The sequence below is a fragment of the Canis lupus genome, chromosome 23 (genome assembly GCF_011100685.1).
Source record: "Canis lupus familiaris isolate Mischka breed German Shepherd chromosome 23, alternate assembly UU_Cfam_GSD_1.0, whole genome shotgun sequence".
Taxonomy (NCBI): domain Eukaryota; kingdom Metazoa; phylum Chordata; class Mammalia; order Carnivora; family Canidae; genus Canis; species Canis lupus.
The window spans coordinates 32643891-32667737 of NC_049244.1; the positions used below are offsets into that span (position 1 = coordinate 32643891).

Sequence of the window (23847 nt, forward strand, 5' to 3'; positions counted from 1 at the left end):
TGTCCCAGGCAGTGGTGCCTGGTATAGAGTAGATGCTCAATAAATATTTTAGAATGCATAAATGAAGAGTGGACCATAGAGTCTCATCAGGGAGAAAATGTCATTAGCCATTCCTGCCACTGAGGGATCCAATTTCTCTCTCCTCCTGAACACATCCTTGGCTGCTAATCTGAGCATTCCAGAGTGAGACTTAAACTGTCTGAGAAAACATATTATAGGCTATGTAAAGATAAGAGAAAGGTACACACATTTAAATATGGCCCTTCTTATTTATGGGTACAGACTTTACACTCAGAAGACATATCTTCTTTATAGCAAAAGCCAAGGAAACAAATATTGGACAGAGAAAGAATTTTGCAGCAAACATTGCAGAAATGCTTTAATATCTCTGCTACATAAAGAATTCATATAAATTGATTTTTTTAAATTCAAGACCTCAGTAGATAAGTAGACAAAGAACATGAGCAGAAAATGCATATGAGGGGAGGCTTAACAAGTAAATAAAAATATAGAAACATATCTATCCTTACCAATGAAGACAGCTGGGAGGTCCAGATATGAAAAAAGGTCAGTAGCCCTCACGGTCCAGTCTCCCTCACTTACCGCAGGACTTCCTTGCTGCTGCCCCTGTCTCTCAATGTGCCAAGTGAGGCAGGTTTGAGGAAGAGCCCTCAGGTCCCTGATAGGCTAGGAGAGATTCAGGGAGCAACACAGTAACCAAGGCCAGGATATGAATTCTGAGCCCAAAGCTAATGGGGCAGATGAAGGCTATACAAGAGCAAGGAGAGGAGTAGAATGGCTTATAGGCAGCTTTGCTTATTATAGGATGTGGTGCCAAAGGTGGCTAACACAGTGCCTAACACATGATAAACACCAGAAAACTGTGAAACCGGAAATACAGGATTACAAATGGAGGAGAAAGAATCAAAAAGGGAAATAAATGAATGTTTGGAAACAAGGTGATCTATTTAAATAGGACACGATCCCAGGGGCTTTATGATTTGCTGTCAGCTTCTGTTTTTGGCTTCTTCTACAACCAGCTGCCATGCAGGGTTCCCTCAGGTGCACCCACCAGAAGGGAAATGAGACCCATTAATGCTTTATGCCAGCATGGCTCACAGGTGCCTGGGAAGTTCAGAAATGTTTCTGAAAAACAAAACAATAATGAAAATATGATTTAGCCTATTAAACTTTCAGAAGCTAAAAATAAAAATACATTATGCAGTACATTTTAAACTTATACAGTGATGTATGTCAATTATATCTCAATAAAACTGGAAAAAATAAAAATAATACTAAGTTTGGCAAGCTTGGGACAGTATAAATATAAGTACATTTTTGGAAAGGAGTCCAGCAATATTTATCAAACACCATATATCAATTAATCACTGTGACAATAACGTTGTATAACAAATGACCTCAAAAATCGCAGAAATGAAGGTCCCCAGGGGTCCAAGGTAGAAAGTATGTTATAGCCTAAGGCATCCCATGACTGTCAAGGGGGAGCACTGAGCTCCCAAAACAATTCCTCATCTTGTTGATTGTTGAACCCTGCCTACTTACAAAAATCACCCAGTTCCTGAGGTCCAATAATTCATTTTGTGGAGAGTCACATATGGGTCTGTCTACCTAGGCAAAGGAGATAACACAGTAGAGTGAAATCCGGAGCAAGCAAGAAGGGGAGTCAATCCACTTGATGGGCTCCTTTCCCTCACTCAAGAATCAACACATAGAGTTCAACTGACTTTCATAATTGTACATTAAAACTTTGTTGAAAGGAACTTTATGGGATGATAGAAATGTTCTATTTCTTGAATAGGGTCAAATAGCTTTGCACATCTGTCAAAACTCACTAAAATGATCACTTAAAATGTGAAAATGTGTGCATTTTATACCATGTGACTTATTCCCCAGTAAAGTTGATTTAAAAATAGAACCTGTTGAGAGTCATCTTATTATAATATTTATTTATTTTTTATTAATTTATTTATTTATGATAGTCACAGAGAGAGAGAGAGGCAGAGACACAGGCAGAAGGAGAAGCAGGCTCCATACACCGGGAGCCCTACATGGGATGCGATCCGGGGTCTCCAGGATCGCGCCCTGGGCCAAAGGCAGGCGCTAAACCGCTGCGCCACCCAGGGATCCCTAATATTTAAATTTATATTAAAAACTGACTTTATCTGGAAACAGACTGGCAACATTAACTGAATAAAAAGCTATTTATAGTTTTCACTTCTGACCAAGATGAAATAACAGGGGCTGGGTTTAACCCCCTCCCTGAAATAAACAATATTTTTGAAGATGAAAGAAAGAAAGAAACAAAGAAACAAAGAAGCAGAGGGAAAGAAAAGAAAGAAAGAAAGAAAGAAAGAAAGAAAGAAAGAAAGAAGAAAGAAAGAAAGAAAGAAAGAAAGAAAGAAAAAAAGAAAAAAAGAAAGAAAGAGAAAGAAAAGAAAGAAAGAAAAGAAAGAAAGAAAGAAAGAAAGAAAGAAAGAAAGAAAGAAAGAAGAAAGAAAGAAAGAGAAAGAAAGAAAGAAAGAAAGAAAGAAAGAAAGAAAGAAAGAAAGAAAGAGAAAGAAAGAAAGAAAAAGGAAGGAAGGTTTTCAAGCCATTGGATGTCAGACATGATTCCTGAAGAATGGGAAGTAAATGAGGTGGGTGTTATTATTGCCTCAAGAAGGTTTCCAGACCTTAGAGAAAAACAGGGGAAGCCAAGCAGAGCTCAGGGGACTTCCTGAGTTTAGAGCGTTCAGAGTGGAGAGCCTGTGGACCTCAATGGCATTTATAGAATACTCTCCATTCAACAACAGCAGAATACACATTCTTTTCAAGTGTACATGAAACATATACATAAAATAAGTCTCAAATTATGGTTGGAGCATAAAACAGTCTCAAATTTAAATGAATTGAATTCATACAGTGTGTATTTTCCAGCCAAAATGGAATTAAATTATAAAACCAACAGCAGAACTCTAAAAATTTATCAAATACTTAAAAAATAAAAAGCATACTTCCAAATAACCTGTGGGTCAAAGAAAAAATCAAAAGTGTGATTAAAAAGTATTTGAAAAAATAAAAAGTATTCGAAACTGAAAAAAAGTGAAAACACAACATAACAAAATGTGCAAGATGCTGCTAAAGTTGTACTTAGGGGGAAATTTATAGTACCAAATGCCTTATTAGAAAAAAAGGAATGTCTCAACTCAGTGACCTCAGCCTCCACCCTAAGAAGCTACAAAAATATAGATATAAAACCCAATGTAAACAGAACAGAAATAATAATGATCAGAGTAAATATCAGTGGATAAAGAAACCAAACACAACACAGAAAAAAATCAATGAAACTGAAAGCTGGTTTTTTTTTTGAGAAGACCTATAAACCTCTAGCCACTAGCCAAATTAATCAATAAAGAGACAGAGCTAAGATACAAATTAGCAGTAACAGGAATGAGAGAGGTAAAATCATTTTACATTCTACAGATATTAAAAAGATTATAGGGGATATTATGAATACCTTTATAACAATAAATTTGAAAACTTAAATAAAGTGGACAAATTCCTTGCATGACAAAATTGCCAAAATTCACTCAGAAAGAAATAACCTGAAAGTCTCAGATATTATTAATGAATTTAATTTGTAGTTAAAAATTTCCCCAGGAAAAAACCTCCAAATCCAGATGGCTTCCCTGGTGAATTCTACCAAACATTTGAGGAAAAAATAGTATCAATTCTACATAAATCCTTGAAGAAAATGAAAAAGGACAAAAACTTTCCCACTCATTCCATGAGATCAGAATTATCCTGTTATTAAAAGCAAACAAAGATATTACAAGAAAACTCTAGACTAACAGACCTCATGAATGTTGACTCAAACAACTTAACAAAATTTTCGCAGACCAAATTTAACAACACACAAAAAGAATAATACATCATTATTAAGTAGAGTCTATCCCAGGAGGACAAGGCTAGATTAACATTTAGAAAAAAATCAGTGTAATTTGCCACATTAACAAACCAAAAAGAAAATTGTATGATCAATTTCAATTGATGCAGTAAAAACATTTGACAAAATCAACACAATCATTCCTGATAAAAACATTCAACAAAATAGGAATTTAAAAAAAAAATTCCTCAATGTGATTAAGGGCAGATCTGGAAAATTTATAGCTAATATCATATTTAAATGTGAAGGACTATTTTGCCTTAATATTGAGAATAAGACAAAGATACCCAGTCTCACCATCTCTATTTAACATTTTGCTATGGGTTCTAGCCAGTTCATTAAGGCAAGAAGAAATTAGTCATTCAGATAGGAAAAGAAAAGTTAAGACTGTACTTATTCAAAGATAATATGATTATCTATGTAGAAAAATTCAATGAAATCTACAAAAATGCTATTTGAACTAATGAGTGAGTTTAGAAAGGTTTCAAGATATAAGATCGATATACAAAAATCAATTGTGTTTCTATAAACTAGCAACAAACAATTGGAAGCTGAAATTTAAAAATCAATGCTATTTAGAAGAGCATAAAAAAATTAACTACTTATGGATAAATCTCACAAAAGATATGAAAGACCTATACTAGTAAAACTAAAAAACACTGCTGATAGAAATTAAAGATGATCTAAATAAAGAGAGTGGGTGAATCATAAGATTGCTATGATGTTAAATAGCCTTAATATGTTAAATATTGTTAAGATGTTAAATCTCCCAAATTAATCTATACATTCAATGTAATCCCAATCAAATTGTAGCGGGATTTTTTTGTAAAAATTGACAAACCAATTATAAAAATTCATATGGATATTAATCCCTGGTCAGATACATGATTTGCAAATATTTTCTCCCATTCCATAGGTTGCCTTTCATTTTGCTGATTATTTCCTTTGATATATAGAAGCTTTTTAGTTTGATGTAGTCCTACTTGTTTATTTTTGCTTTTGTGGCCTGTGCTCTTCATATTCTATCCAAAAAAATCATTGCTGAGACCAATGTTAAGGAGCTTTTTCCCTACATTTCTTTCTTTCCCAGGGGTTTAATGGTTTCAGGTTTTACACTTAAGTCTTGCATCCATTTCAAGTCAATTTTTGTGTATGGTGTAAGATCAGCATCCAATTTTATTCTTCTGCACATGGATATCCAGTTTTTCCAGCACCACTTATTAAAGAGATTGTTCTTTTCCACTGTCTTGTGTGTTCTTGGCTCTTGTCAAAGATTAGTTGACAAATATGCATGGATTTATTTCTGAGCTCTTGATTCTGTTCTATTAGTCTGTGTCTGTTTTTATTCCACTACTATTCTGTTTTGATTACTGCAGCTTTGAAACATAGCTTGACATCAGGAAATATGATGCCTCTAGCTTGTTCTGTAGAATGTATAATGATTTTACCTCTCTCATTTCTGTTTTTGCTATCTTTCATAGAAATAGTAAAAAAAAAAAAAAAAAACAGCCCTAAAATTCATGTGGAATCACAAAAACTTGGAAAAGCCTTCATAATCCAGCTTGCCCTAAAATCCTAGAACTTCAGGAAAACTCCAAGAGAAGGAAAGGTTTCAAATTTTCTTGATGACTTAGGTCACCAAATGATTTTCATTGCAATTCCCTCTAGGAAAAAAAAAAATCTGAGCTGGGTCTTCTGAATATGGCCACTTACTATTAGATTACATGCATGTATTCCTATACCGGCATACTATATGGATTTTTCAAACAGGCATTAGGAAGTAGAAAATAAAATAAGAACAAAAATCAGAGCTATAATATTATATAATATATTATATTATATGTTATATATTATAATATATTATAATATTTTCTTTCCACATTCCCAATCCCCTTGCATAATGAGTGACCGCACCTCACTTTGGAGATCACTGAGTTAAATAAAGCACTCTAGTTATGTCTAGTGGACAGGAAATAATCAGACCTGGTAGATTATGACAATATTAAGAAAAATAGAAATAGATGTGATAACAAAACACTGTAAACAACTGACCTATCCAAGAAAGAATAACTGTTAAACTATCAAATAATCATTTAAAATGATATCTTCAAAAGTATGAAGGTTCTCCAAAAAATGAAAAGTGGAAATGTCATATGATCTAGTAATTTCACTACTGGGTATTTATGCAAAGAAAACAAAAATACTACTTAGAAGAGAGATATGCACCCCTATGTTCACTGCAGCATTATGTACAATAGCCAAGATATGGGAGCACCCCACCTGTTCATTGATACCAGAATGGATAAAGAAGATATGGTATATAATGGTATGATATATACCATATCTGAATAATATTCTATTATATATATTCTATTGTATATAATATCTATTATATATGTTCTATAATAGAATATTATTCTGTCATGAAAAAGAATGAGATCTCAAGATTTGTGACAACATAGATGGACCTAGAGGGTATTTGCTAAATGAAATAAATCAGACAGTGAAAGACAAATACTGTACGATTTCACTTACATGTGGAATCTAAAAAAACAGCCAAAGAAACAACCAAAAATCAGGAATAGACCTGTAAATACAGAGAACAAATTGGTGGTCATCAAAATGGAAAGCAGGTAGGGAGATGGGCAAAATAGGTGAAGAGGAGTGGGAGATACAGACTTCAAGTTATGGAATGAGTAAGTCATGAGGATAAGATAAAGCATAGGAACTCAGTGGTGTTATAATAGCATTGTATGGTGACAGATGATAGCTTCACTTGTGGTGAGCAGAGCATAATGTATATAGTTGTCAAATGAGTATGTTGTACACCTGAAATTAATACACTTTTGCATGTCAAGTATACGTCAATTAAAAAACAAATAACAGGGATCCCTGGGTGGTGCAGCGGTTTAGCGCCTGCCTTTGGCCCAGGGCGCGATCCTGGAGATCCGGGATCGAATCCCACGTCGGGCTCCCAGTGCATGGAGCCTGCTTCTCCCTCTGCCTATGTCTCTGCCTCTCTCTCTCTGTGTATCATAAATAAATAAAAATTAAAAAAACAAAAACAAAAACAAATAACAAGAACAAAAATAAATAAAAGAATAAAACATGTCTTCAAAGAATATTCCCTGACATGTAAAAATATTCATGATGTGGTATTACATGAGAAAAATCAATGCACAATGCTCAGGAAGATTCCAATTTTGTAAAAGAAAAAATTACATATGTATTATGGAAAAGACTGAGAAGAAATGTGTTAAGGTGTAGTTAAACTGTGGATGATTTTACATTTCTACTTTATTCTTTCAGCCTTTCCAAATGCTCTAAAATCAACATTTCCACTTTATAACCATAAAAACACAATAATTTTTGTAAAGAAAGCAATATAAAAAGATCACCCCACCAGGCAGTAAAAAGTAGTGACACTGAGGAAACACTTAAAATTCTAGTGAGAGGTTAAAAAGGTTAGAAATTTTAAAAAATCAGAACTCTAAGTGCAATGTATGGGGCTCTGGATTCTCAGTAATGATGGAACACAGGGACCCACCAGAACTCAGGATATTCGTTTATTTGGGTTACCCTACAGGCATCCATCCTTCAAGTGCCAATCATGCCATAGATTATGCGTGAGATCATGGCAGTACAAAGATGCTTCAGAAGTGGGGTCCCTGCCCCAGAGTGACTCTCAGTCAGTTATCTTGTGTTCCCATGCAGTACTCTCCAAAACAGAAAGCAAAAAGTCTTCGCTTATACAAAGCAGTTTTTGTGTTTTCTTGTGAAACAGGATGGTTGAAGATGGGCTGGCCACCATGACAACCAGAGATTCAGAGAAGGACAAATAAAATGGGGATAACAGGCTGAAAGGTTAGGCTCTTCAGGCTGAAGGCCAGGAGGGGTAGGGACGAGGGTCCACAGAACCAAGAATCTTGAGGATGCGTGGGGCACAGACTTACCAAATTCCGAAACTCTGTGACTAGGAGATATCCTGTGAAACGTGACCCAGGTTTAGTTCCAGACATAAAAGGAAGCAATTTCTCTCACAGTGAGTAATAAACGGATTGGAACTTATTGGAATTCATCACCCCCAAGAGGTAGTGCTGGCAGGAACTATAAATGCCTTCCAAAAAGCTATGGACAAATTTATGAATGGCAGAATTGTAAATGACCTTTTTTGCTTACTTCCCCTTGCTCTTTCTCTCTCAAGCGGACACCGTCTATAGAGACTGAGTCAGCGGCTGGCCTAAGAGATGCTGCCCAGATTTTCCCTAATGGCCAGGCAAGGTCAGGGCCCCCACTGTGCTCCCACAGCACCCTGTGTTTAACTGGTCTGACCACTGCATTATAATTTCTTGCCAAGGAGCCTGTGGCTCTGCTAGGTTGTCCCATCAACAGGACAGTACTGAGTAGGTGCTCAGTAAGTGTGGGTTGAAACAACGTGTGGACTTATACCTGTCTTTGTTAGAGGAAGCAGCCTGGAAGGTGCACCAAAGTGCCACATTTAATCGGGAACAAATCTTGAGACCTTTGACACTGGCAGACGTGTTGATCACTCTGGTCCTTGCTCTCCACTACCCCCCACCTCCACTCCCATGTATTCCCAGAGCAGAAAATCTGGTCAAGGTCAGGAAGTGTGGGTAGTTGAGGATATACTCCCAGAGGAACATCACCAAGTGCAGTTGTGTTAAGAACATCTCATCTGAGAAGCAGCTCTTGGAAGCCCCTGGGAGACTAATGTCTGAAGAGCTCTCTCATCTTTCCTCTTCTTATTCCCCAGCTCTGCTCACCAGACAGCTCTACTGTCCACCCCTGTGGGCTTCTGAGCTCTGATTTGCAAGTCAATTCCCTGGGAACCTCATGATAAGATACATTATCAGATAACAGATACCCAGTTTCGTCAAGGACACAGTCTCCTGCATCTCCTCTAAGCCTTGTTTAATAACACAAGTCTTATCCATAAGTGTGCCAAGATTCTTTAGGTAGAGGAGGAATTTTAATTTATTTTTCCATTAATGGTCAGGATCCATGCTAAACCTGTAAACACTGTTTCTATAAACGCAGTGCAATACTAATTTTTAATGCAAATAAATAACTAGGGTGAGTGATTCAGAAACATAGTTTGTCCCAGTGGAGCTTTTGCAAATCTCTTACATTTGGCTTTGGAGAAAAGAGAGGAGAATACTTTATATTCTGGTAAGTTGCAGTGGTCACCTAGGGTCCAGTTTCCTCATTCTTGGGATTTCTCAAGGATATATGGGAGAAAGGAAAGATAAATCAAAAGTAGAGATCATAACACCATACAGCTGTTAAAGTTAGAAAAAAAAACTCTTAGAGATTTTCTACTAAAACTCTTTTGTTTTATAGGTGAGAAATGTGGTCACAGAAAGAATAAGGCCTGCCTGGGGATATATGGCCTATGAATAACTGTGCAGAGTCCAGAAATGGCAAGTTTCTGAGAAATGTACAGGAGCGGCCATGGTGGCAGAGCACCTCATTGCTGAGTCTATGATTATCATTTAGGTGCCAGTAACCCACCAAGGTGGTCATATGGCACAGATTCTTTGGTCAGCACTGACTGGACACATTCTATTATAGAGATCCCATAAGTCCATTAAGTCCATTTAAACATGTCAGATATTTACTCCAATTTGGGTTTCCAAATACAGTCACTAGAATTGCACGAAACCTGGAGAGGTTAAATGGTAGGTCTTGCCAGGAATCCCAAGAGGCCAGAGCCCAGACTCCTGTCTGGACTCAGAGATCTAGACCATGCTGAGCCCAGGCGTGGAAGTCCTTAAGACAGTGACTCCTCTGGCAGAAGAAGAAAGAGATACAGAAAAACTCACGATAAAGTTGGCACCCATTATTATCAGTCTAGAGGCCACAGGAACTGATGTTTCTGGGTGGCCCCCGGTCAGCTGGGAGAAACAACGGTCACCATCACTCTCAGAGCACAGTCAGTCACCAAAAGTAGCATTTCTCAACAGTTTTCAAGATATTGTTATGAAGGCTGAGATGGGGAAAGAGCATTACGAACAACAGGTGTGAAATATGAGACCGACTATCACCAGCTGGACTGTGAGGTAGCTAAAGAAGGTGAACTGCAGGAGATGGCTTCTCCATGGGCTCACACTCCCATCATGCAACAGGGCCATCACTGCCCTATAAAACCAACTTCTCCTTCTGGAACTGAAAAGGTGGTTAGAGAAAACATGTTGATTGACATGATGGGGATCTGTATCTCAAAGATTTCTGGTCTCTAGGAGTTAAGTCATAAAGACAAAAGTAAGGTGGAATAAAGTACTCCCCCTGCAGTCAGACAATGATTCCATCAGGGAAGACTCAAATGGGCAGGAAGTGAACAGGCCAGAGAACATCCATGTCCTGGACCAGAGAAGACTTTCCTCCATGAGGGTTGGCCACATGGTACTTAAGAAGCTATGGACACTTCATAAGGGAGAACAAATATGAATTTTTTAATTATCTATTTAAAGTAGTTTCTCCACACTATAATTACATATTTTCATTGTATTTCCTTTGGGAGTGTTTTTATTGATGGTGGTGGTATCCCTCTGATTATAAACTGAGAGAAAACCCACCAATCTTTAAAGGGTCTGAAATCTCTTTGTTCTTGCTGGTTTACAGAAAGCAGCAAGACCTTGAGAGCAGGAGAAAACACTGCAGCAGGACTGAGGGAGCTATTATATGACCCACTATTTCAGGCACACATAGAAAGCTCGTCTTTTTTCAGAAAAATGAACTGAGAGCGGAAGTGAAAGAAAAAAATTATTGAGTCCAACTTCTGTCATATGGGATATAGTCACACTTTCTGGGCTGCACAGCAGTTTCTACTTTTTCTGATGCTTCTATAAACTTAAAGAAATGAGAAGGAAAATATCCCACAAGCACTAGACTCTGGCTTTGGAAGGAAGGGCGGGAAGAGACGGACTAAACTATGATCAGGTAACCAGGAAATATATGATCTCTAAGCTTCTGTCGGTGTTTTCAGCTGTGAAAGTATGGAGACCCTGGGGAGATGGCCCTGTGCTTACAGGACACAACAGTGGGTGCTTGGATAGAGGAAGCTGGCTCAAGAGCTTGGTTTGGGTTGGAGATAGGAGCTGAACTGCTCTGTTTAAGAAAATAGCAAGAGAATAAGGATGGACTGAGTCCAGGCACAGACTTAGCATGGAAGACTCAGGCACTGGAATCCCTGTGCAGGAGAGCTGGAGCCATCCCCTGTCGGGGTCCTCCATACTCTCCCAACTCTGCATTCCCTGAAGACCACAATCCTTTCAATCACGTCTCCCCACTATCCACATACACCCCACCCATTGCAATCCTGTTTTCCTCTAAGCATTCCCCTTGCTCTGGGCTGCAGCCAGAGTATCCAGGCTACGAATTTCCTGCCCTGGACACTCACTACTCCCTATTCTCCTCCATAGTCACCAGCTGCCCTGGCAAGAATTCTGTGAATTCGTAGGTCCCTGGAATGCAGGGCCAGGACTGGAAAAAAGATGAAGACAATGGAGAAAGTTCACAGATACCCAAGATAGTTCATGGATACCCAACTCAGCAAGTATTTCTCTTCTTTCTGTACCAGTTATGGGGCCATGCTTTCCTGCCCACAAGTGTCACCAGCCTTCTAGCTCCCCATCATGCCTCTAATGCTTTATCGGGCTATTATGCTGGGAGAGTTACCTTACTGGCCCAGCCTGAGACTCCGAATTTCCTGGTCCAAGTGATAAGGAAAAATGAAGAAACACCACTTGGCCAATAAGATTACCCTTTTACTTCTCAGTTGACCTTGTAGCTGCCACTTTCAGAAGAGCAGCAACCTTTCTAAATGGCGGAGCTATACATAGAAGATAAATTTAAAATTAATAAAATGTGACATTTCCTTTTATTTGTAATGGTGGTAGTTAGTACAACAATGCATTTTCTGACTATTGTTTTATTTTTTTTAAATGGTGGCTTAGTAGAGTGTTTTATGAGTGGGTAAACTACTTTCCCTGCAGGCTTGTATTGCCTGTACTTACTGCAGGGTCTGCTAACAATGGTATGTCTACCCTATCTGCATTCTTCAACCTGTTATGATATATGAGCTACTACTACTTTTCTTTCTCTATATGCTAATCCCCAAAAGCTATTTCTCCAGGGCCGGGGGCACAGGGGGGGAAGGTGAACAAGTGAAGAACTGTAAATTTGTGGTTTGAGGCAGAAAATGAAAGAGAGAACTCAGAAGGATAAAAGATGGCAGCAGGCCAGGGCTTATGGGGGATTGTGACTAATTTTAGAATATGATGCCTATACTCAATTTTAAGTGACTGCCTATAAGCCCTACCCATTACCCACAAATAATCCTTAATTAAAAGTCTCCTGTGTACATAAATGATCCTGTGTTAGTGATCATTTGAGGTCAATTTAAGGAACTGGGAAGGTTTTAAGATTAAGATTAAGATTAAGATTAAGGCAAAGACGTACAGAAAATTAATGGTGGTTAAAGGAAACAAGACACAGAGCACAACTCCATAAATCAGGAAAGGAAAATATTAAATCAAAACTAAGTAGGAGGAACACCAGTTTCCAGATAAACTTTAATAGAAAGAGAAGATACTAGTATAAACCAAAATTAAATTTTTAAAAAGAATTCTCTAAAATTTTAAAGCAAAGTGAAGCAAATAAACCTAAGTTGGTGGCATAACCATACAGAAAAAAACTATTCCAAGATATTTTAAAACACATCAATTGATTTTACATCTTAAATAGGACAAATTCTAAAATAAAGTAACTGCAAAAATATTGTAAGTTATGTGTATCTAGTTATCATATTATTATTTGCATTGTTGACTATTATTCTCAGATTGTTTTATGTGTATTGTGGGATAAAATTAATGAATGCTTATGTTGACATTTTTGATAACTGGGATTTTCAGTACAGGAGAAAAGGTTACAGGCATAAGAACAAGGAAGTAAAAACCCCATAATCCTGAATTTGAATTGGAAATACCAGAATAATGTCATGATGAATTTTTTCTTTTGAAAATGTATTTCCCAGCTCTATCTGCTGAAAAGTCTAGAAACAATAACCAACCCAAGAGCAATCAGCACTCTTAGTATCCAGACTATGGTTTCTAACTATTTCCCCCTAAAGGATTCTCCTTGAAGAAATGGCTGGTTCTAGTTCTGGGTTAAGAAACAAGGTGAGGCTGAAATATCTTATTTTACTAAAAAGGAAGGAGGTAATTAAGGGGGACTAGGATTTTGTCAAAAAGATTCAGAATCCAAATTGAAAAGTCTCCCACTCTCTGAAATTGGGACAATATGGCCACTGATAAGAATAAATATCAGTGTTTTACTATAATATCAAGTATGTTTGAGTCCATAAGCCCAAATGTTGTTTAAAAAAAAATAGCAGCCAAAAGGAAACTCAGTAGTAACTGATGGAAAATTAGGAAACCATTATTCTGAAAACGGATACAAAGAAAGAATCAAGGAATTATCTTTCCTGTCTTATAAAGATCTGTACCTAATTAATGATGAGGGGAAGTTTTTCTTTAAAAGAAAAGGTGTTCCACATACGAAGTGAAGAAAAAATGATGGAATTAGGAAATAAATATCTGGTAGTTACAAAGGAATTGATGGACCTAGATAATGATCATCAATGCTGCTCATGTCACGAGAGATACTTGAACATTGTAGATCTCCTGATGAAAGTACAGAACACTACCAACTAAGTAGTCTTATAAATAAATAAATAAATAAATAAATAAATAAATAAATAAATAAATAAAATAAAACCTGACTCTAATCAAGCCCCTAGATCTAACTAGCAATTTAGAGGAACAGAGCAACTCATTACATGACACCATGGGATCCAATTAGTGAATTCCAGACAGTGGAAAACCCTTTAGGACAGACAATTCAGTTTCTTCAACAACTAAATTACAAAGAGAAAGAGAGTGAAAATGAGATGGAAGAGGAACATTTAAGTTAAAAGAGACTTGTAATAGATATCAACAACTGCAAAGCATGGACCCTATTTGAATTTGGATTGAACCAAACTATAAAATATAAAAATGAGACAATCAAGGAAATGTGAACACTGATTGAATATTTGATTACATTAAGGAGTTTTTTTCTGTAGTAATGTATGGTTATGTAATGTTATGTGTTGTGGTTATGGTTAGGGATTCCAAGAAAGAATACCTAAGTTTTTGAGATACATGCTGAATTATTTGTAGATAAATTGACCCAATGGTTGAAATTTGCTTCAAAAAATGGGGGAGGGAGGATTGGAGAGGGAAAGTCAGTAAGTGGGAAATAGAGGAAGCAAAATTGACTGTGAACTTACAATTATTGAAGCTGAGTGAGAATATGTAGGGGTTCATTGAACTATTCTCTCTCTCTCTTTTTGTACTTTTGAAATTTTCCCCTAATAAAAATTCTTGAAGAAAGAGAAGAGGATGCTGGTTCCATTGGGCATAAGAGAAATATTTGAACCATTTAAAAAGTCATCAGTGAGGTTGCCCCCAAAAGTTGTAGGACTTGAAAGTTCTAGGCAACTAAAGTAAGGGTATCTCTTCATTTTTATCATCTTCCTCCATGGATTATAGTGTGACCAGATCTCTTCTCCTTTCCCAAGTACAGGTATTGCCTCCTGTAGTATGTTTCCACACACAGAGCAGTCCCCTCAGCCCTCCAGAGCTGACCAAAGAATCTGAAACCAGGACCAACAAGAGGAGTTGGATTCTGTACCATGTAAAGTAGCAAAAAGAATGGGTCATTAATGGCCTAGGCATCATTAATTAGAACCCCAGAAACCAACTCTGACCTGGAGCATTGTATGTTTGGCTAGTGGACTGTCTAGTTTTGTTTTGTTTTGTTTTGTTTTGTTTTGTTTTGTTTTCAATGCTTTTGGTCAAAGTGTGCACCATGCACCCCTATAATCCTATACACTGACATTTCATGCCTGGCCCTGGGAGCCTGATAACCCACAACCCAAATCCTCAATACTGAAGGAATTCCAGCTCAAAAATCTAGATATTTTCCTTATTCTGTAACATTTGAAAATATCATCCACCACAAAGCCTTTGGATGCTGCTAGTTTGCAGTTTGATCAAACTCAGTACCCACCCTTTCACCCAATCTGTCTCTACTTTTAAATCTTAAATCTGAAAGATTGGCAGTAATATGAATTGTCTGATGAACATATCTTCCTGTAACTCAATAAAATCTTTTGCTTTACTTTCTCTTGTTTTCTAAGTGAAAAATACATTTGGATTCTTAAAAATCATTTATTTGATCTGGTGAGAAAAGTCAACTCAAAGTAGCCTCCCTCATTTAGACAAAATGATTGCAATAGGATGAGTAACTTTGTATTTGTCCTCTTTAGTTAACTTTAAGATGAATCTGGAATTAGTTCATTGATATCACAATAGGATAATTCTGTGAGGAAACCCTGACTTTGAGAAGAAAGTCATCATGCTTTCAAATTGCCTGGGAAGACCATAATTTGGAACAGTAAAGCTGGGGGTGGGGGTGGGGGGCTGGTAGCAGATGAGCTAGACTTAGAATGAGCTTACAGGAGTTTGAAGACTGTCTGCCAGTTTCTTGCCTTGGCCAAGTCATTACACCTCACTGAGCCTTGGTTTCTCAGCTTTCTCCAGGAAGTGGTATAGCAGCCCAAGTAGACTAAGACAGAGACGTAACACATTTCTTGTAAGTTTTTGGGCTTCTTGATTGTTCTTGCTCCTAAACTGGATGATTTACAGAAAACCACAGGCTGTGTCCAAAATGTATATACTATACCTAGAATGTCTGCCCTAACCAATGTATTGGAACTGATAAGATTGTCTCATCTATAGATTTATATGAAGGTCCTTGGCGAATAGCCATGGAAGAGGTATCTAGACTGCAACATTTATAACATCAATTGAGACGTGAGATTTAATGAGTTCAATTTGGACCGAGAACTATGTTTATATCTTTACAAAAGTTGGTCAATGTAATAAACTAAGGGCTGAGCATTTTCACTATGGCCTGTGTTCCTAAAATTGCTCTCTTCATTGATAGTATAAAAGTACACCTGGCTCATCTCAAATTGTAACTCAGAGCAGAGCCCAAGTTACTCTTGTGTGAAACTTAGTATCAGGCTGCTTCTCAAGACCCAAAAATGGCAAAAAAGATAGATAAAAAAAGGTCTCACCTCGTTTTTTTCTGGCTACACCTGGAATATTGTGGCCAAATTTTATTCCCCACAATTACAAAGGGACTTTAATCAAATGATGGCATGTTCTAAGGAAAACAAAATTTCTGAAATCCATCAGGGATGAGGTTTTCTTAGAAGACTGAATTAAAAGCAAAGATTTAGGGACTCCTGGGTGACTCAGCCACCACCTTCAGCCCAGGGCATGATCCTGGAGTCCCAGGATTGAGTCCCACATCGGGCTCCCTGGATGGAGCCTGCTTCTCCCTCTGCCTGTGTATCTGCCTCTTTCTCTCTATGTCTCTCATGAATAAATAAATAAATAATCTAAAGAAAAAATAAAAGCAAAGATTTAGAGAGAGGTTTGCCTGTCCTTATATGTTCCATGGATTGGCAAAGCATTGGGATTATTTTGAGGGGTCCCAGAGGAAAGGGCTAGAATGAATGGGTAGAAGTTATACATGGAAAAACCCCAAATCACAACAGCAACTTTAAAAATGTTTTTTAGGGCAGCCTGGGTGGCTCAGCAGTTTAGCACTGCCTTTAGCCCAGGGTGTGATCCTGGAGACCTGGGATCAAGTCCCACGTCGGGCTCCCTGCATGGAGCCTGCTTCTCCCACTGCCTGTGTCTCTACCTCATTCTCTCTGTGTGTCTCTCATGAATAAATAAATAAAATCTTTAAAAAATAAAAATAAAAGTAAATTTAAAAAATGTTTTTTAATCCTTAAATCTGACTCAAAATAGAGTATAGGCTATCTGGACAGGTGGTGAGTTCCCCAACACTAAAATTGTGTGGGTAGCACCTAGACACACATTTTTCAGCAGTGCTATTGAAGGGATTTACCAGTAGGCTGGAGGGTTGTTTGGATAACTGTTAAGGTCACCCAACTCTGACATTCTTCCCTGCTTCCCTGAAAACTGCTGTTCATGGGTGGCAGTGTAGTACAATGGTCAAGATCATGGTTAGGAAAACATGTACGCCCAGGTCCCAACCCCAACTCTACAAATTTGGTCAAGGTTTCTAACATCTCTAAGGCTCTGTTTTCATTTATAAAATAAGGATAATAATACCAACCTTCTACTGCTTTATAAAAATTGAGTCAATTATCTTGAGCTCAGCATATTAGTAATATCTCCAGGAAAGATAAAACGGGTCTTTCTCACCAGTCTGACAACTTTGAGCCTTTTTTAGGTGTATCCAGTAATGACTCAGATGCTGTGTCTTATTTCATTTTGATTTGTTTTTATAAGAGCATGAGAACTTAAAGCAGGCTACAAACGCTGTCAGTAGAAAATAATCTCCAAGGGGAAATACTGGCAATTGTTTGGGCGTCAGGAAAAACCTGTCTGCATATTTTGAGTCAAGAGCTTACTCTGTGTATAGATCATCAGCAGAATTCCCAAGGCCCTGCCACATGGAGTATGGGGATGTCAGACTTCATGTTGGGCACTCAGACTGCTAGAGATGAAAACAGCTGGCAGAAGGGCTTTCTTGGCCAAAGAAAGGGAGCAAATTGATCTCTGGCAGTTCTCAGGCTCAGCCAAGAGGATGGCAAATCCTGACCTTTGCCTCAGCTGGCAGAAGTGTGTAGGGAGCATGTAGTAAGGGATCCATGTATTGTGAAGGGGGTAAAAGGACTTGTTCCACAATTAAGCGAGGAAAGCAAGGAAATTAAGAGGTAAATTTCCAGCTACACCACCACGCTGACCGCAGCTATATTTAGTCTCAGCTTACTCTTTTGTTCAAGAATGGGAAGCCTACAACTTAGTCTTCCTAACAAATTCTTGCTGGTGAATAAAGCAAGCTCACAGTTCCTAATTGAGAGAAAGCAGCCCCACAAGGCATGCCAATAAATGAATCTGCACTCCAACCTACTGACACATCTCTGAACTTTGATTTCACTTCTCAGGAGCCAAATTTCATTATAACCAAGTGCTCAAATCTGTAGAAACACCACAGAGGGAAACAAGGAAATGACACCCCCTTTGTTTGGACTTTGGTAGCATCACAAACCATAGAAACTTTCCATCATATAACCTCTCCGTAATGTGAATATTTACTGCCTGGGTCCCTTGAGTAATATCTTCTTTCTTTCGCACTCTGTTCAATTTCAAGTTTCAATTTCAGTAATTTTATTGACATGACAACGTACACAAATGCTGCTGGAGTTAATCCAGCAATGCTCCGTGTTGGGGCCCGTTTTATGTCATCTCTGTCTTTCCTATTATTCTTCACCTCTCATTTGGTGATCAGCTGTCACAGAGCAGGGAGGTTATCTGGCTGTCTTTATTTTCTCTGAAAATTATGAAGAATTTTTCCTTCCTAGAAGGTACTCCATTGACCTTTCAGTTTGATACAATGTGCACTATCCATTTTCTTTACACAGAAGGTTCCTCTTCCATCTCCCTAACTCCCCTGATTACAAAGTCCGTCTTGCCTAAGTTTCTAATTTTCTCTGATTATTTGTTTTTTGTTGATTTGGGTTGTTTTGTTGTCACTGTTTTAATTTTAATCTTCCATTTTTCCATTGGAACTGCAGATCTTATATCTGCTAAAGGTTTGGAGCATGTATTAGTTTCTTGGGTTGCCATAAGAAATTACCACAAACTTACATGGCTTAAAACAACAGAAATTTATTGTCTCTAGTTCTAGAGTCTAGACTTTGGAAATCAAGGTGCTCTCTCTGAAGTCTCTAAGTGGGGATCTTTTCTTACCTCGTCCTAGCTTCTGGTGGTGTTCCTTGGCTTATATAGGTGTACCACTACAGTTTCTGCCTCCACAGTCACATGACATTCTTCGTGTGTCTGTGTCTGTGTTCAAATTCCCCTCTTCTTATAAAGACAACAGTTTTTGGATTAGGGCTGACCCTAAATAAGTAGCACTTCATCTTAACTTGATTGTATCTGCAAAGACCCTGTTTCCAAGTTAGGTGACATTCACAGTACTGAGGCTAGGACTTAAACATATCTTTTAGGGGGACACAATTCAACCCATAATATGGTATTTGGTGGAAATAAAACAATCTGTTAAGGTGACTCTTGGGTGCCCTGTCTGGGACAATAAAGCAGCACAATCACACTCTGTGGCTTATAGCCTGAATTTTAGAACATTCTTACAAGATACTTAAGTCTGGAAGTGATTCCCCCTCTCCCCACCCCAGAAAAATTCTTAGACATTCCCGTGTGTATTATTTGCCGGAGTCCAAATGCACAGATGCTGAGACAATATCGACATAGACCTAGTGAAGTACTAATAGATAAGAAACTCACCTCACCCCATCTCCTACTACATACAAACACGTGCACCCAGAAGATACAAAATCATCAGAAGTCAAAAGAGAAATATTGTACCATAGAATTCTCTAAAATGTGTGTGTGTATACACACTTTACACATTTTTTTTAAGCAAACCTGGTTTTTGAGGGTTTTTTTTATTTATTTTTATTTTATTTTATTTTATTTATTTATGATAGTCACAGAGAGAGAGAGAGAGGCAGAGACACAGGCAGAGGGAGAAGCAGGCTCCATGCACCGGGAGCCCGATGCGGGATTCGATCCCGGGTCTCCAGGATCGCGCCCTGGGCCAAAGGCAGGCGCCAAACCGCTGCGCCACCCAGGGATCCCGAGGGTTTTTTTTAATATAGACTAATTGGGCATCTTCATGCCAATAGCTCTGATGGCTCAGAAAGAGCTCTTGCTTCTTCACCCACCATGAAGGTCCAGAAAGAAGCAGCCAATAAGCATCTCTGTGAATGCTGGGATGTGCTGGAGGATGTATCCCCCCACACACACACATCAGCTAGCATGAACATCATAGGCCATCCTCATCAACTTCAGTCACGGCAGCAAAAGTCCCTGGGCCCAGATACTTTCCCTCATCTCTCACATACATCTCAAAGCCCACCTTTTCCACCTCTCTCCTGGGTCTCTTCTCTGTAGTTCCTCCATTTTTGTAGCACATAGGTCCCTATTGTCATCTTCATTTCTCATCTGGATGGTTGGAACAGTCTCTCATCTGGTGACTGCCATGAAGCTCATCCTTTCCAATGCTCCTTCTGCACTGCTATAAGAGGGTCTTTTTAAAGTCTCAACTTTTCAGGATCTCTGGGTGGCTCAGCGGTTTGGCGCCTGCCTTTAGCCCAGGGCATGATCCTGGAGTCCTGGGATCAAGTCCCACATCGCGCTCCCTGCATGGAGCCTGCTTCTCCCTCTGCCTGTGTCTCTGCGCCTCTCTCTCTCTCTCTCTCTCAAATAAATAAATAAATAAATAAATAAATAAATAAATAAATAAAATCTTTTAAAAAATAAAGTCCCAACTTTTCAATGCCCAGAAATCTGCTTTGTCTCCTCATCCCCAAAAGCAGAGATTCTAAACTTCTGTGCATATCAGAATCATCTGGAGAGCTTCTCAAAGTTAAGATTGCCAGCCACACCCGCTGAATTCCTCATTTGGTGGCCAGGGCTTGAAAATCTACATTTCTAACCAGTTCTCCAGTGGTGCAGGTGCAGCTGGTTCAAGGCCCACACTTAGAAAAGCGCTGGCCTAGAAAATGGAGTCTACACGTCTAGGAATACAAGACAATGTATTCAGCCCCACCTGTTTCTCCAATTTCAATTTCTTTCACTCCTCTTGCCAACAGTTTAAACTCCAGCAGAACCATCTCCCTGTTTTTTTCTAGCAGATAGAACGTTGTTTCCTGTGGCTGTCATATCTCGTTCATGTTGCTAGCAATTTGCTTTCCACTTTATCTGTCTTCAAAGCTTGGCCTCAGCATCACTGCCTCAGTGAGGTCTTCAGTAAGGTCTTCATTTGCTTCCCATCGGGTGCCATTGTTTTTCTATTTTTGTGTATCCCTTAATCCCTCCATAACTGGAATATGGGATCTTTGAGGGCTAGATTCATACCCTTTGCCTTGCTGCCCACGATACCCAAGAGATGCTCCATCAATGCTTATACTTCTTCACTTAACCAGGAAAACTGGTCAAAGAAGTCTGGCAGTCAATTGTCTATACTGATCCTTTATGTGGCTTATAAATTCTCCATTTCACCTACAAATAGGAGCTCTCTTAGAATTCTACCTGTGGAGGTACCTGCGTGGCTCAGTCCATGAAGTGTCTGCCTTCAGCTCAGGTCATGATCCTGGGGTCCTGGGATTGAGCCCTGCAACAGGCTCACTACTCAGCAGGGAGTCTGCTTCTCCCTCTGCCTCTTCCCCTGGCTCGTGCTCTCTCACTCTCTCTCTCGCTCGCTCTCTCTCTCTCTCAAATGAATAAATAAAATATTCAAAAAAAAAGAATTCTATGGTCATCCAAACTTGGAAGATAAAGAAATGTACAGCAGAGTCTATGTCTAGGGCTTTTCCTTTACTGATGGAGAATAAAAGGAAATATAAAAGTCTGTCTAAAAGAAGCGTGGCTATAAGCGGAGATAAGCCAAGAAAAACAGACTTCTGCCACAAAATGAAAAGTAGAAAGAGAGTGGAGAGTGGAAAACATCAGATTGGTTTAATATCAACTGAATGAGGGGGACTTTCTAATCACAGAAGTCCATCAATGGTCTGCACACAACTCCAAGAAAGACGGCCCAGCCCATCACTACAGAAGGCATATGCATGTCAGGAGACTAAGGGCATCAAGCACTCATCCCCGAGTGATGACAGAAAAGCTGAGCAGGGCCAGGAAGGAGATCTGGAGGGAAGGGTTTGGGTTTCTCACAATTGCACAATTGGATGTTATTGGGGTTCACCAGACCTGCCACTTTACCTGCTAATCCTGGTGAGATCAGTGTTGGTAGTAATCATGGGCATAGCCATACCCACTTTGACTTTCTGCCAACCAATCCATATCGCTGCATGCAAGAAACCATGGACTGGCAAAAGTGAGAGTCAGTCCCACAGTCCCAGAGCTGTGGGAGCAGAACCAGACCACCCAGGCAGCCTATTGCTTGGATGACTCTCCTTGCCCTAATCTCTGCAATCTGCCCAGAGAGAAAGAACAGAGCACAGACAGTTATGATTTCATACATTTGGAAAAAGAGAATCTGAGGGCAGACTTATGTTAAATATTGAGATTAAGACAACTTTGTGCTGACCACCCCAAACTTGTCAATGGGAAACTTTGATTTCTAACATTACTGAATTCTGTCTCTCCAAGTAAGATAAAGCAGGTGACTCAGTCATCATTTTAGACTTTCTTTTGACCAGGTAAAAGGAAGGAACAATCTAGTAGACACTGTGCTTTCCTTTTTTTCTGACAGTCTTGGGAATATGAGCCAGGAAATGAGGGAAGATATAACTATAAGGAAGTCAAAAGTTATTAGGGATAGAGGCTGATGTGGCAAATATTTTCTGGGTTCAAAGACCATGATGGTATATCAGCCCACAGAGCTAACTAGGTATTCCTGTTTCCCCAGAACACAGTTAACCTGACAAATGGCTCAGGACCACTATGGGGAAAGCTCTGTGGAATACTCACTATACCTATGTGCAATTATACCAGAAGGTCCTTCCTGAGGGAGTATAGCCTTCTATTCAAAGGGTGGACCCAGAATGAACTACAGCTGGATGAGAGACTATGGTTTTCTACTGTGGCAGCTGAGATGAGCCTTTTGTGTTATTTTACAAGCGGAGCAACATTCTAATCAAGCATGTATCTATTGCCACCCCGACCCCTCCATCACAGCCCTGATCTCTTTAGCCGCTCCTGTAAGTTAATGTACCCCATTGCTGTACCACCTTAGCCTTACTGCATATGACAGTAATGACACCACCACTCACTTCTGACCCTAAGTGCAACCTCCTGACCTCTAACATTCTAGAATCTCATTACCCCATTGATATTAGGGAGCCCAGTTCATAGCAACATCCCCCATAGTTAGCCCCAACCTTCAGAAGGTAGCCATCACCAAGTTTCTTAAAGATGCCAGTGTTCCCATCATCTGTGCCCTCTTTACTACCTTAGTAAAGGGGTACCCTCAGGGCCCTCCAAATGACCATACTCAGAGTGGAATTCATCTTACATAATAAATCCATTCTAACATGTCCATCTCTCTGAGCCCCTTGGCCCCTTCCCTAAATACTGTGCCAAAGAAATTCTGCCTTCCCCACCTCATTACACCCAACTGGTTCTCAAACTTTAGTGGGCATCTGAATCACTGGGCAGACTTTAGTGGCTTTAATGAGGTTTTTAAAAGCCAACCCACTCTACAACCCCTATAATCATTGTCCCTATACTATTCAATAGCCATAGTCACCACATATCACAACACCTCACTTTCTACCTGTGCTTCATCCCAAGTAAACCTAGGAGAAAACATTCTTCATTATATAATGCCATGGTCTCCACAGAGTTATTTCTACTCCCCTTATTGCTGGCGTAGAGGTTCTTATTCCCATCCGACTAGTGAACAGCACAGCTCCAAAATGCCAGTCAGGGGTTTGCTTTCTGGAACTGCTGCTAGTACCATATCTTAAGGCAGGAAACAGAGCTTGAGGCAGGGGGCTTTCGTGTTTTACTTAACTAGAGAATCTGATCTAAGGAGGTGGGAATGAGGGTTAAAGAAAGTAAAACTGGGAAAGAGGAGGAGTGCGTGAAGGAGCATCAGACTAGCCAGCACTATTGACTCTTGATGCTTGTTCCTGCGGGATCATCCCTGAGAAGCAGTGCAAGTGCCATACACCAGGAGGGAAAGGAGGC

The 23847-nt window shown here is 39.1% G+C and overlaps 1 long non-coding RNA gene across 2 annotated transcripts in view; it reads right to left on the reverse strand.

Moving 5' to 3' along the window:
* Positions 1-249: 249 nt before the first annotated feature.
* LOC111091948 overlaps positions 250-23847 on the reverse strand; it is a 42003-nt gene continuing 18405 nt past the window's right edge. For both annotated transcript variants that reach the window (XR_005377049.1, XR_005377048.1), the window contains exon 2: positions 250-1146. This is a non-coding gene — a long non-coding RNA (uncharacterized LOC111091948). The remainder of the gene's footprint in view (positions 1147-23847) is intronic.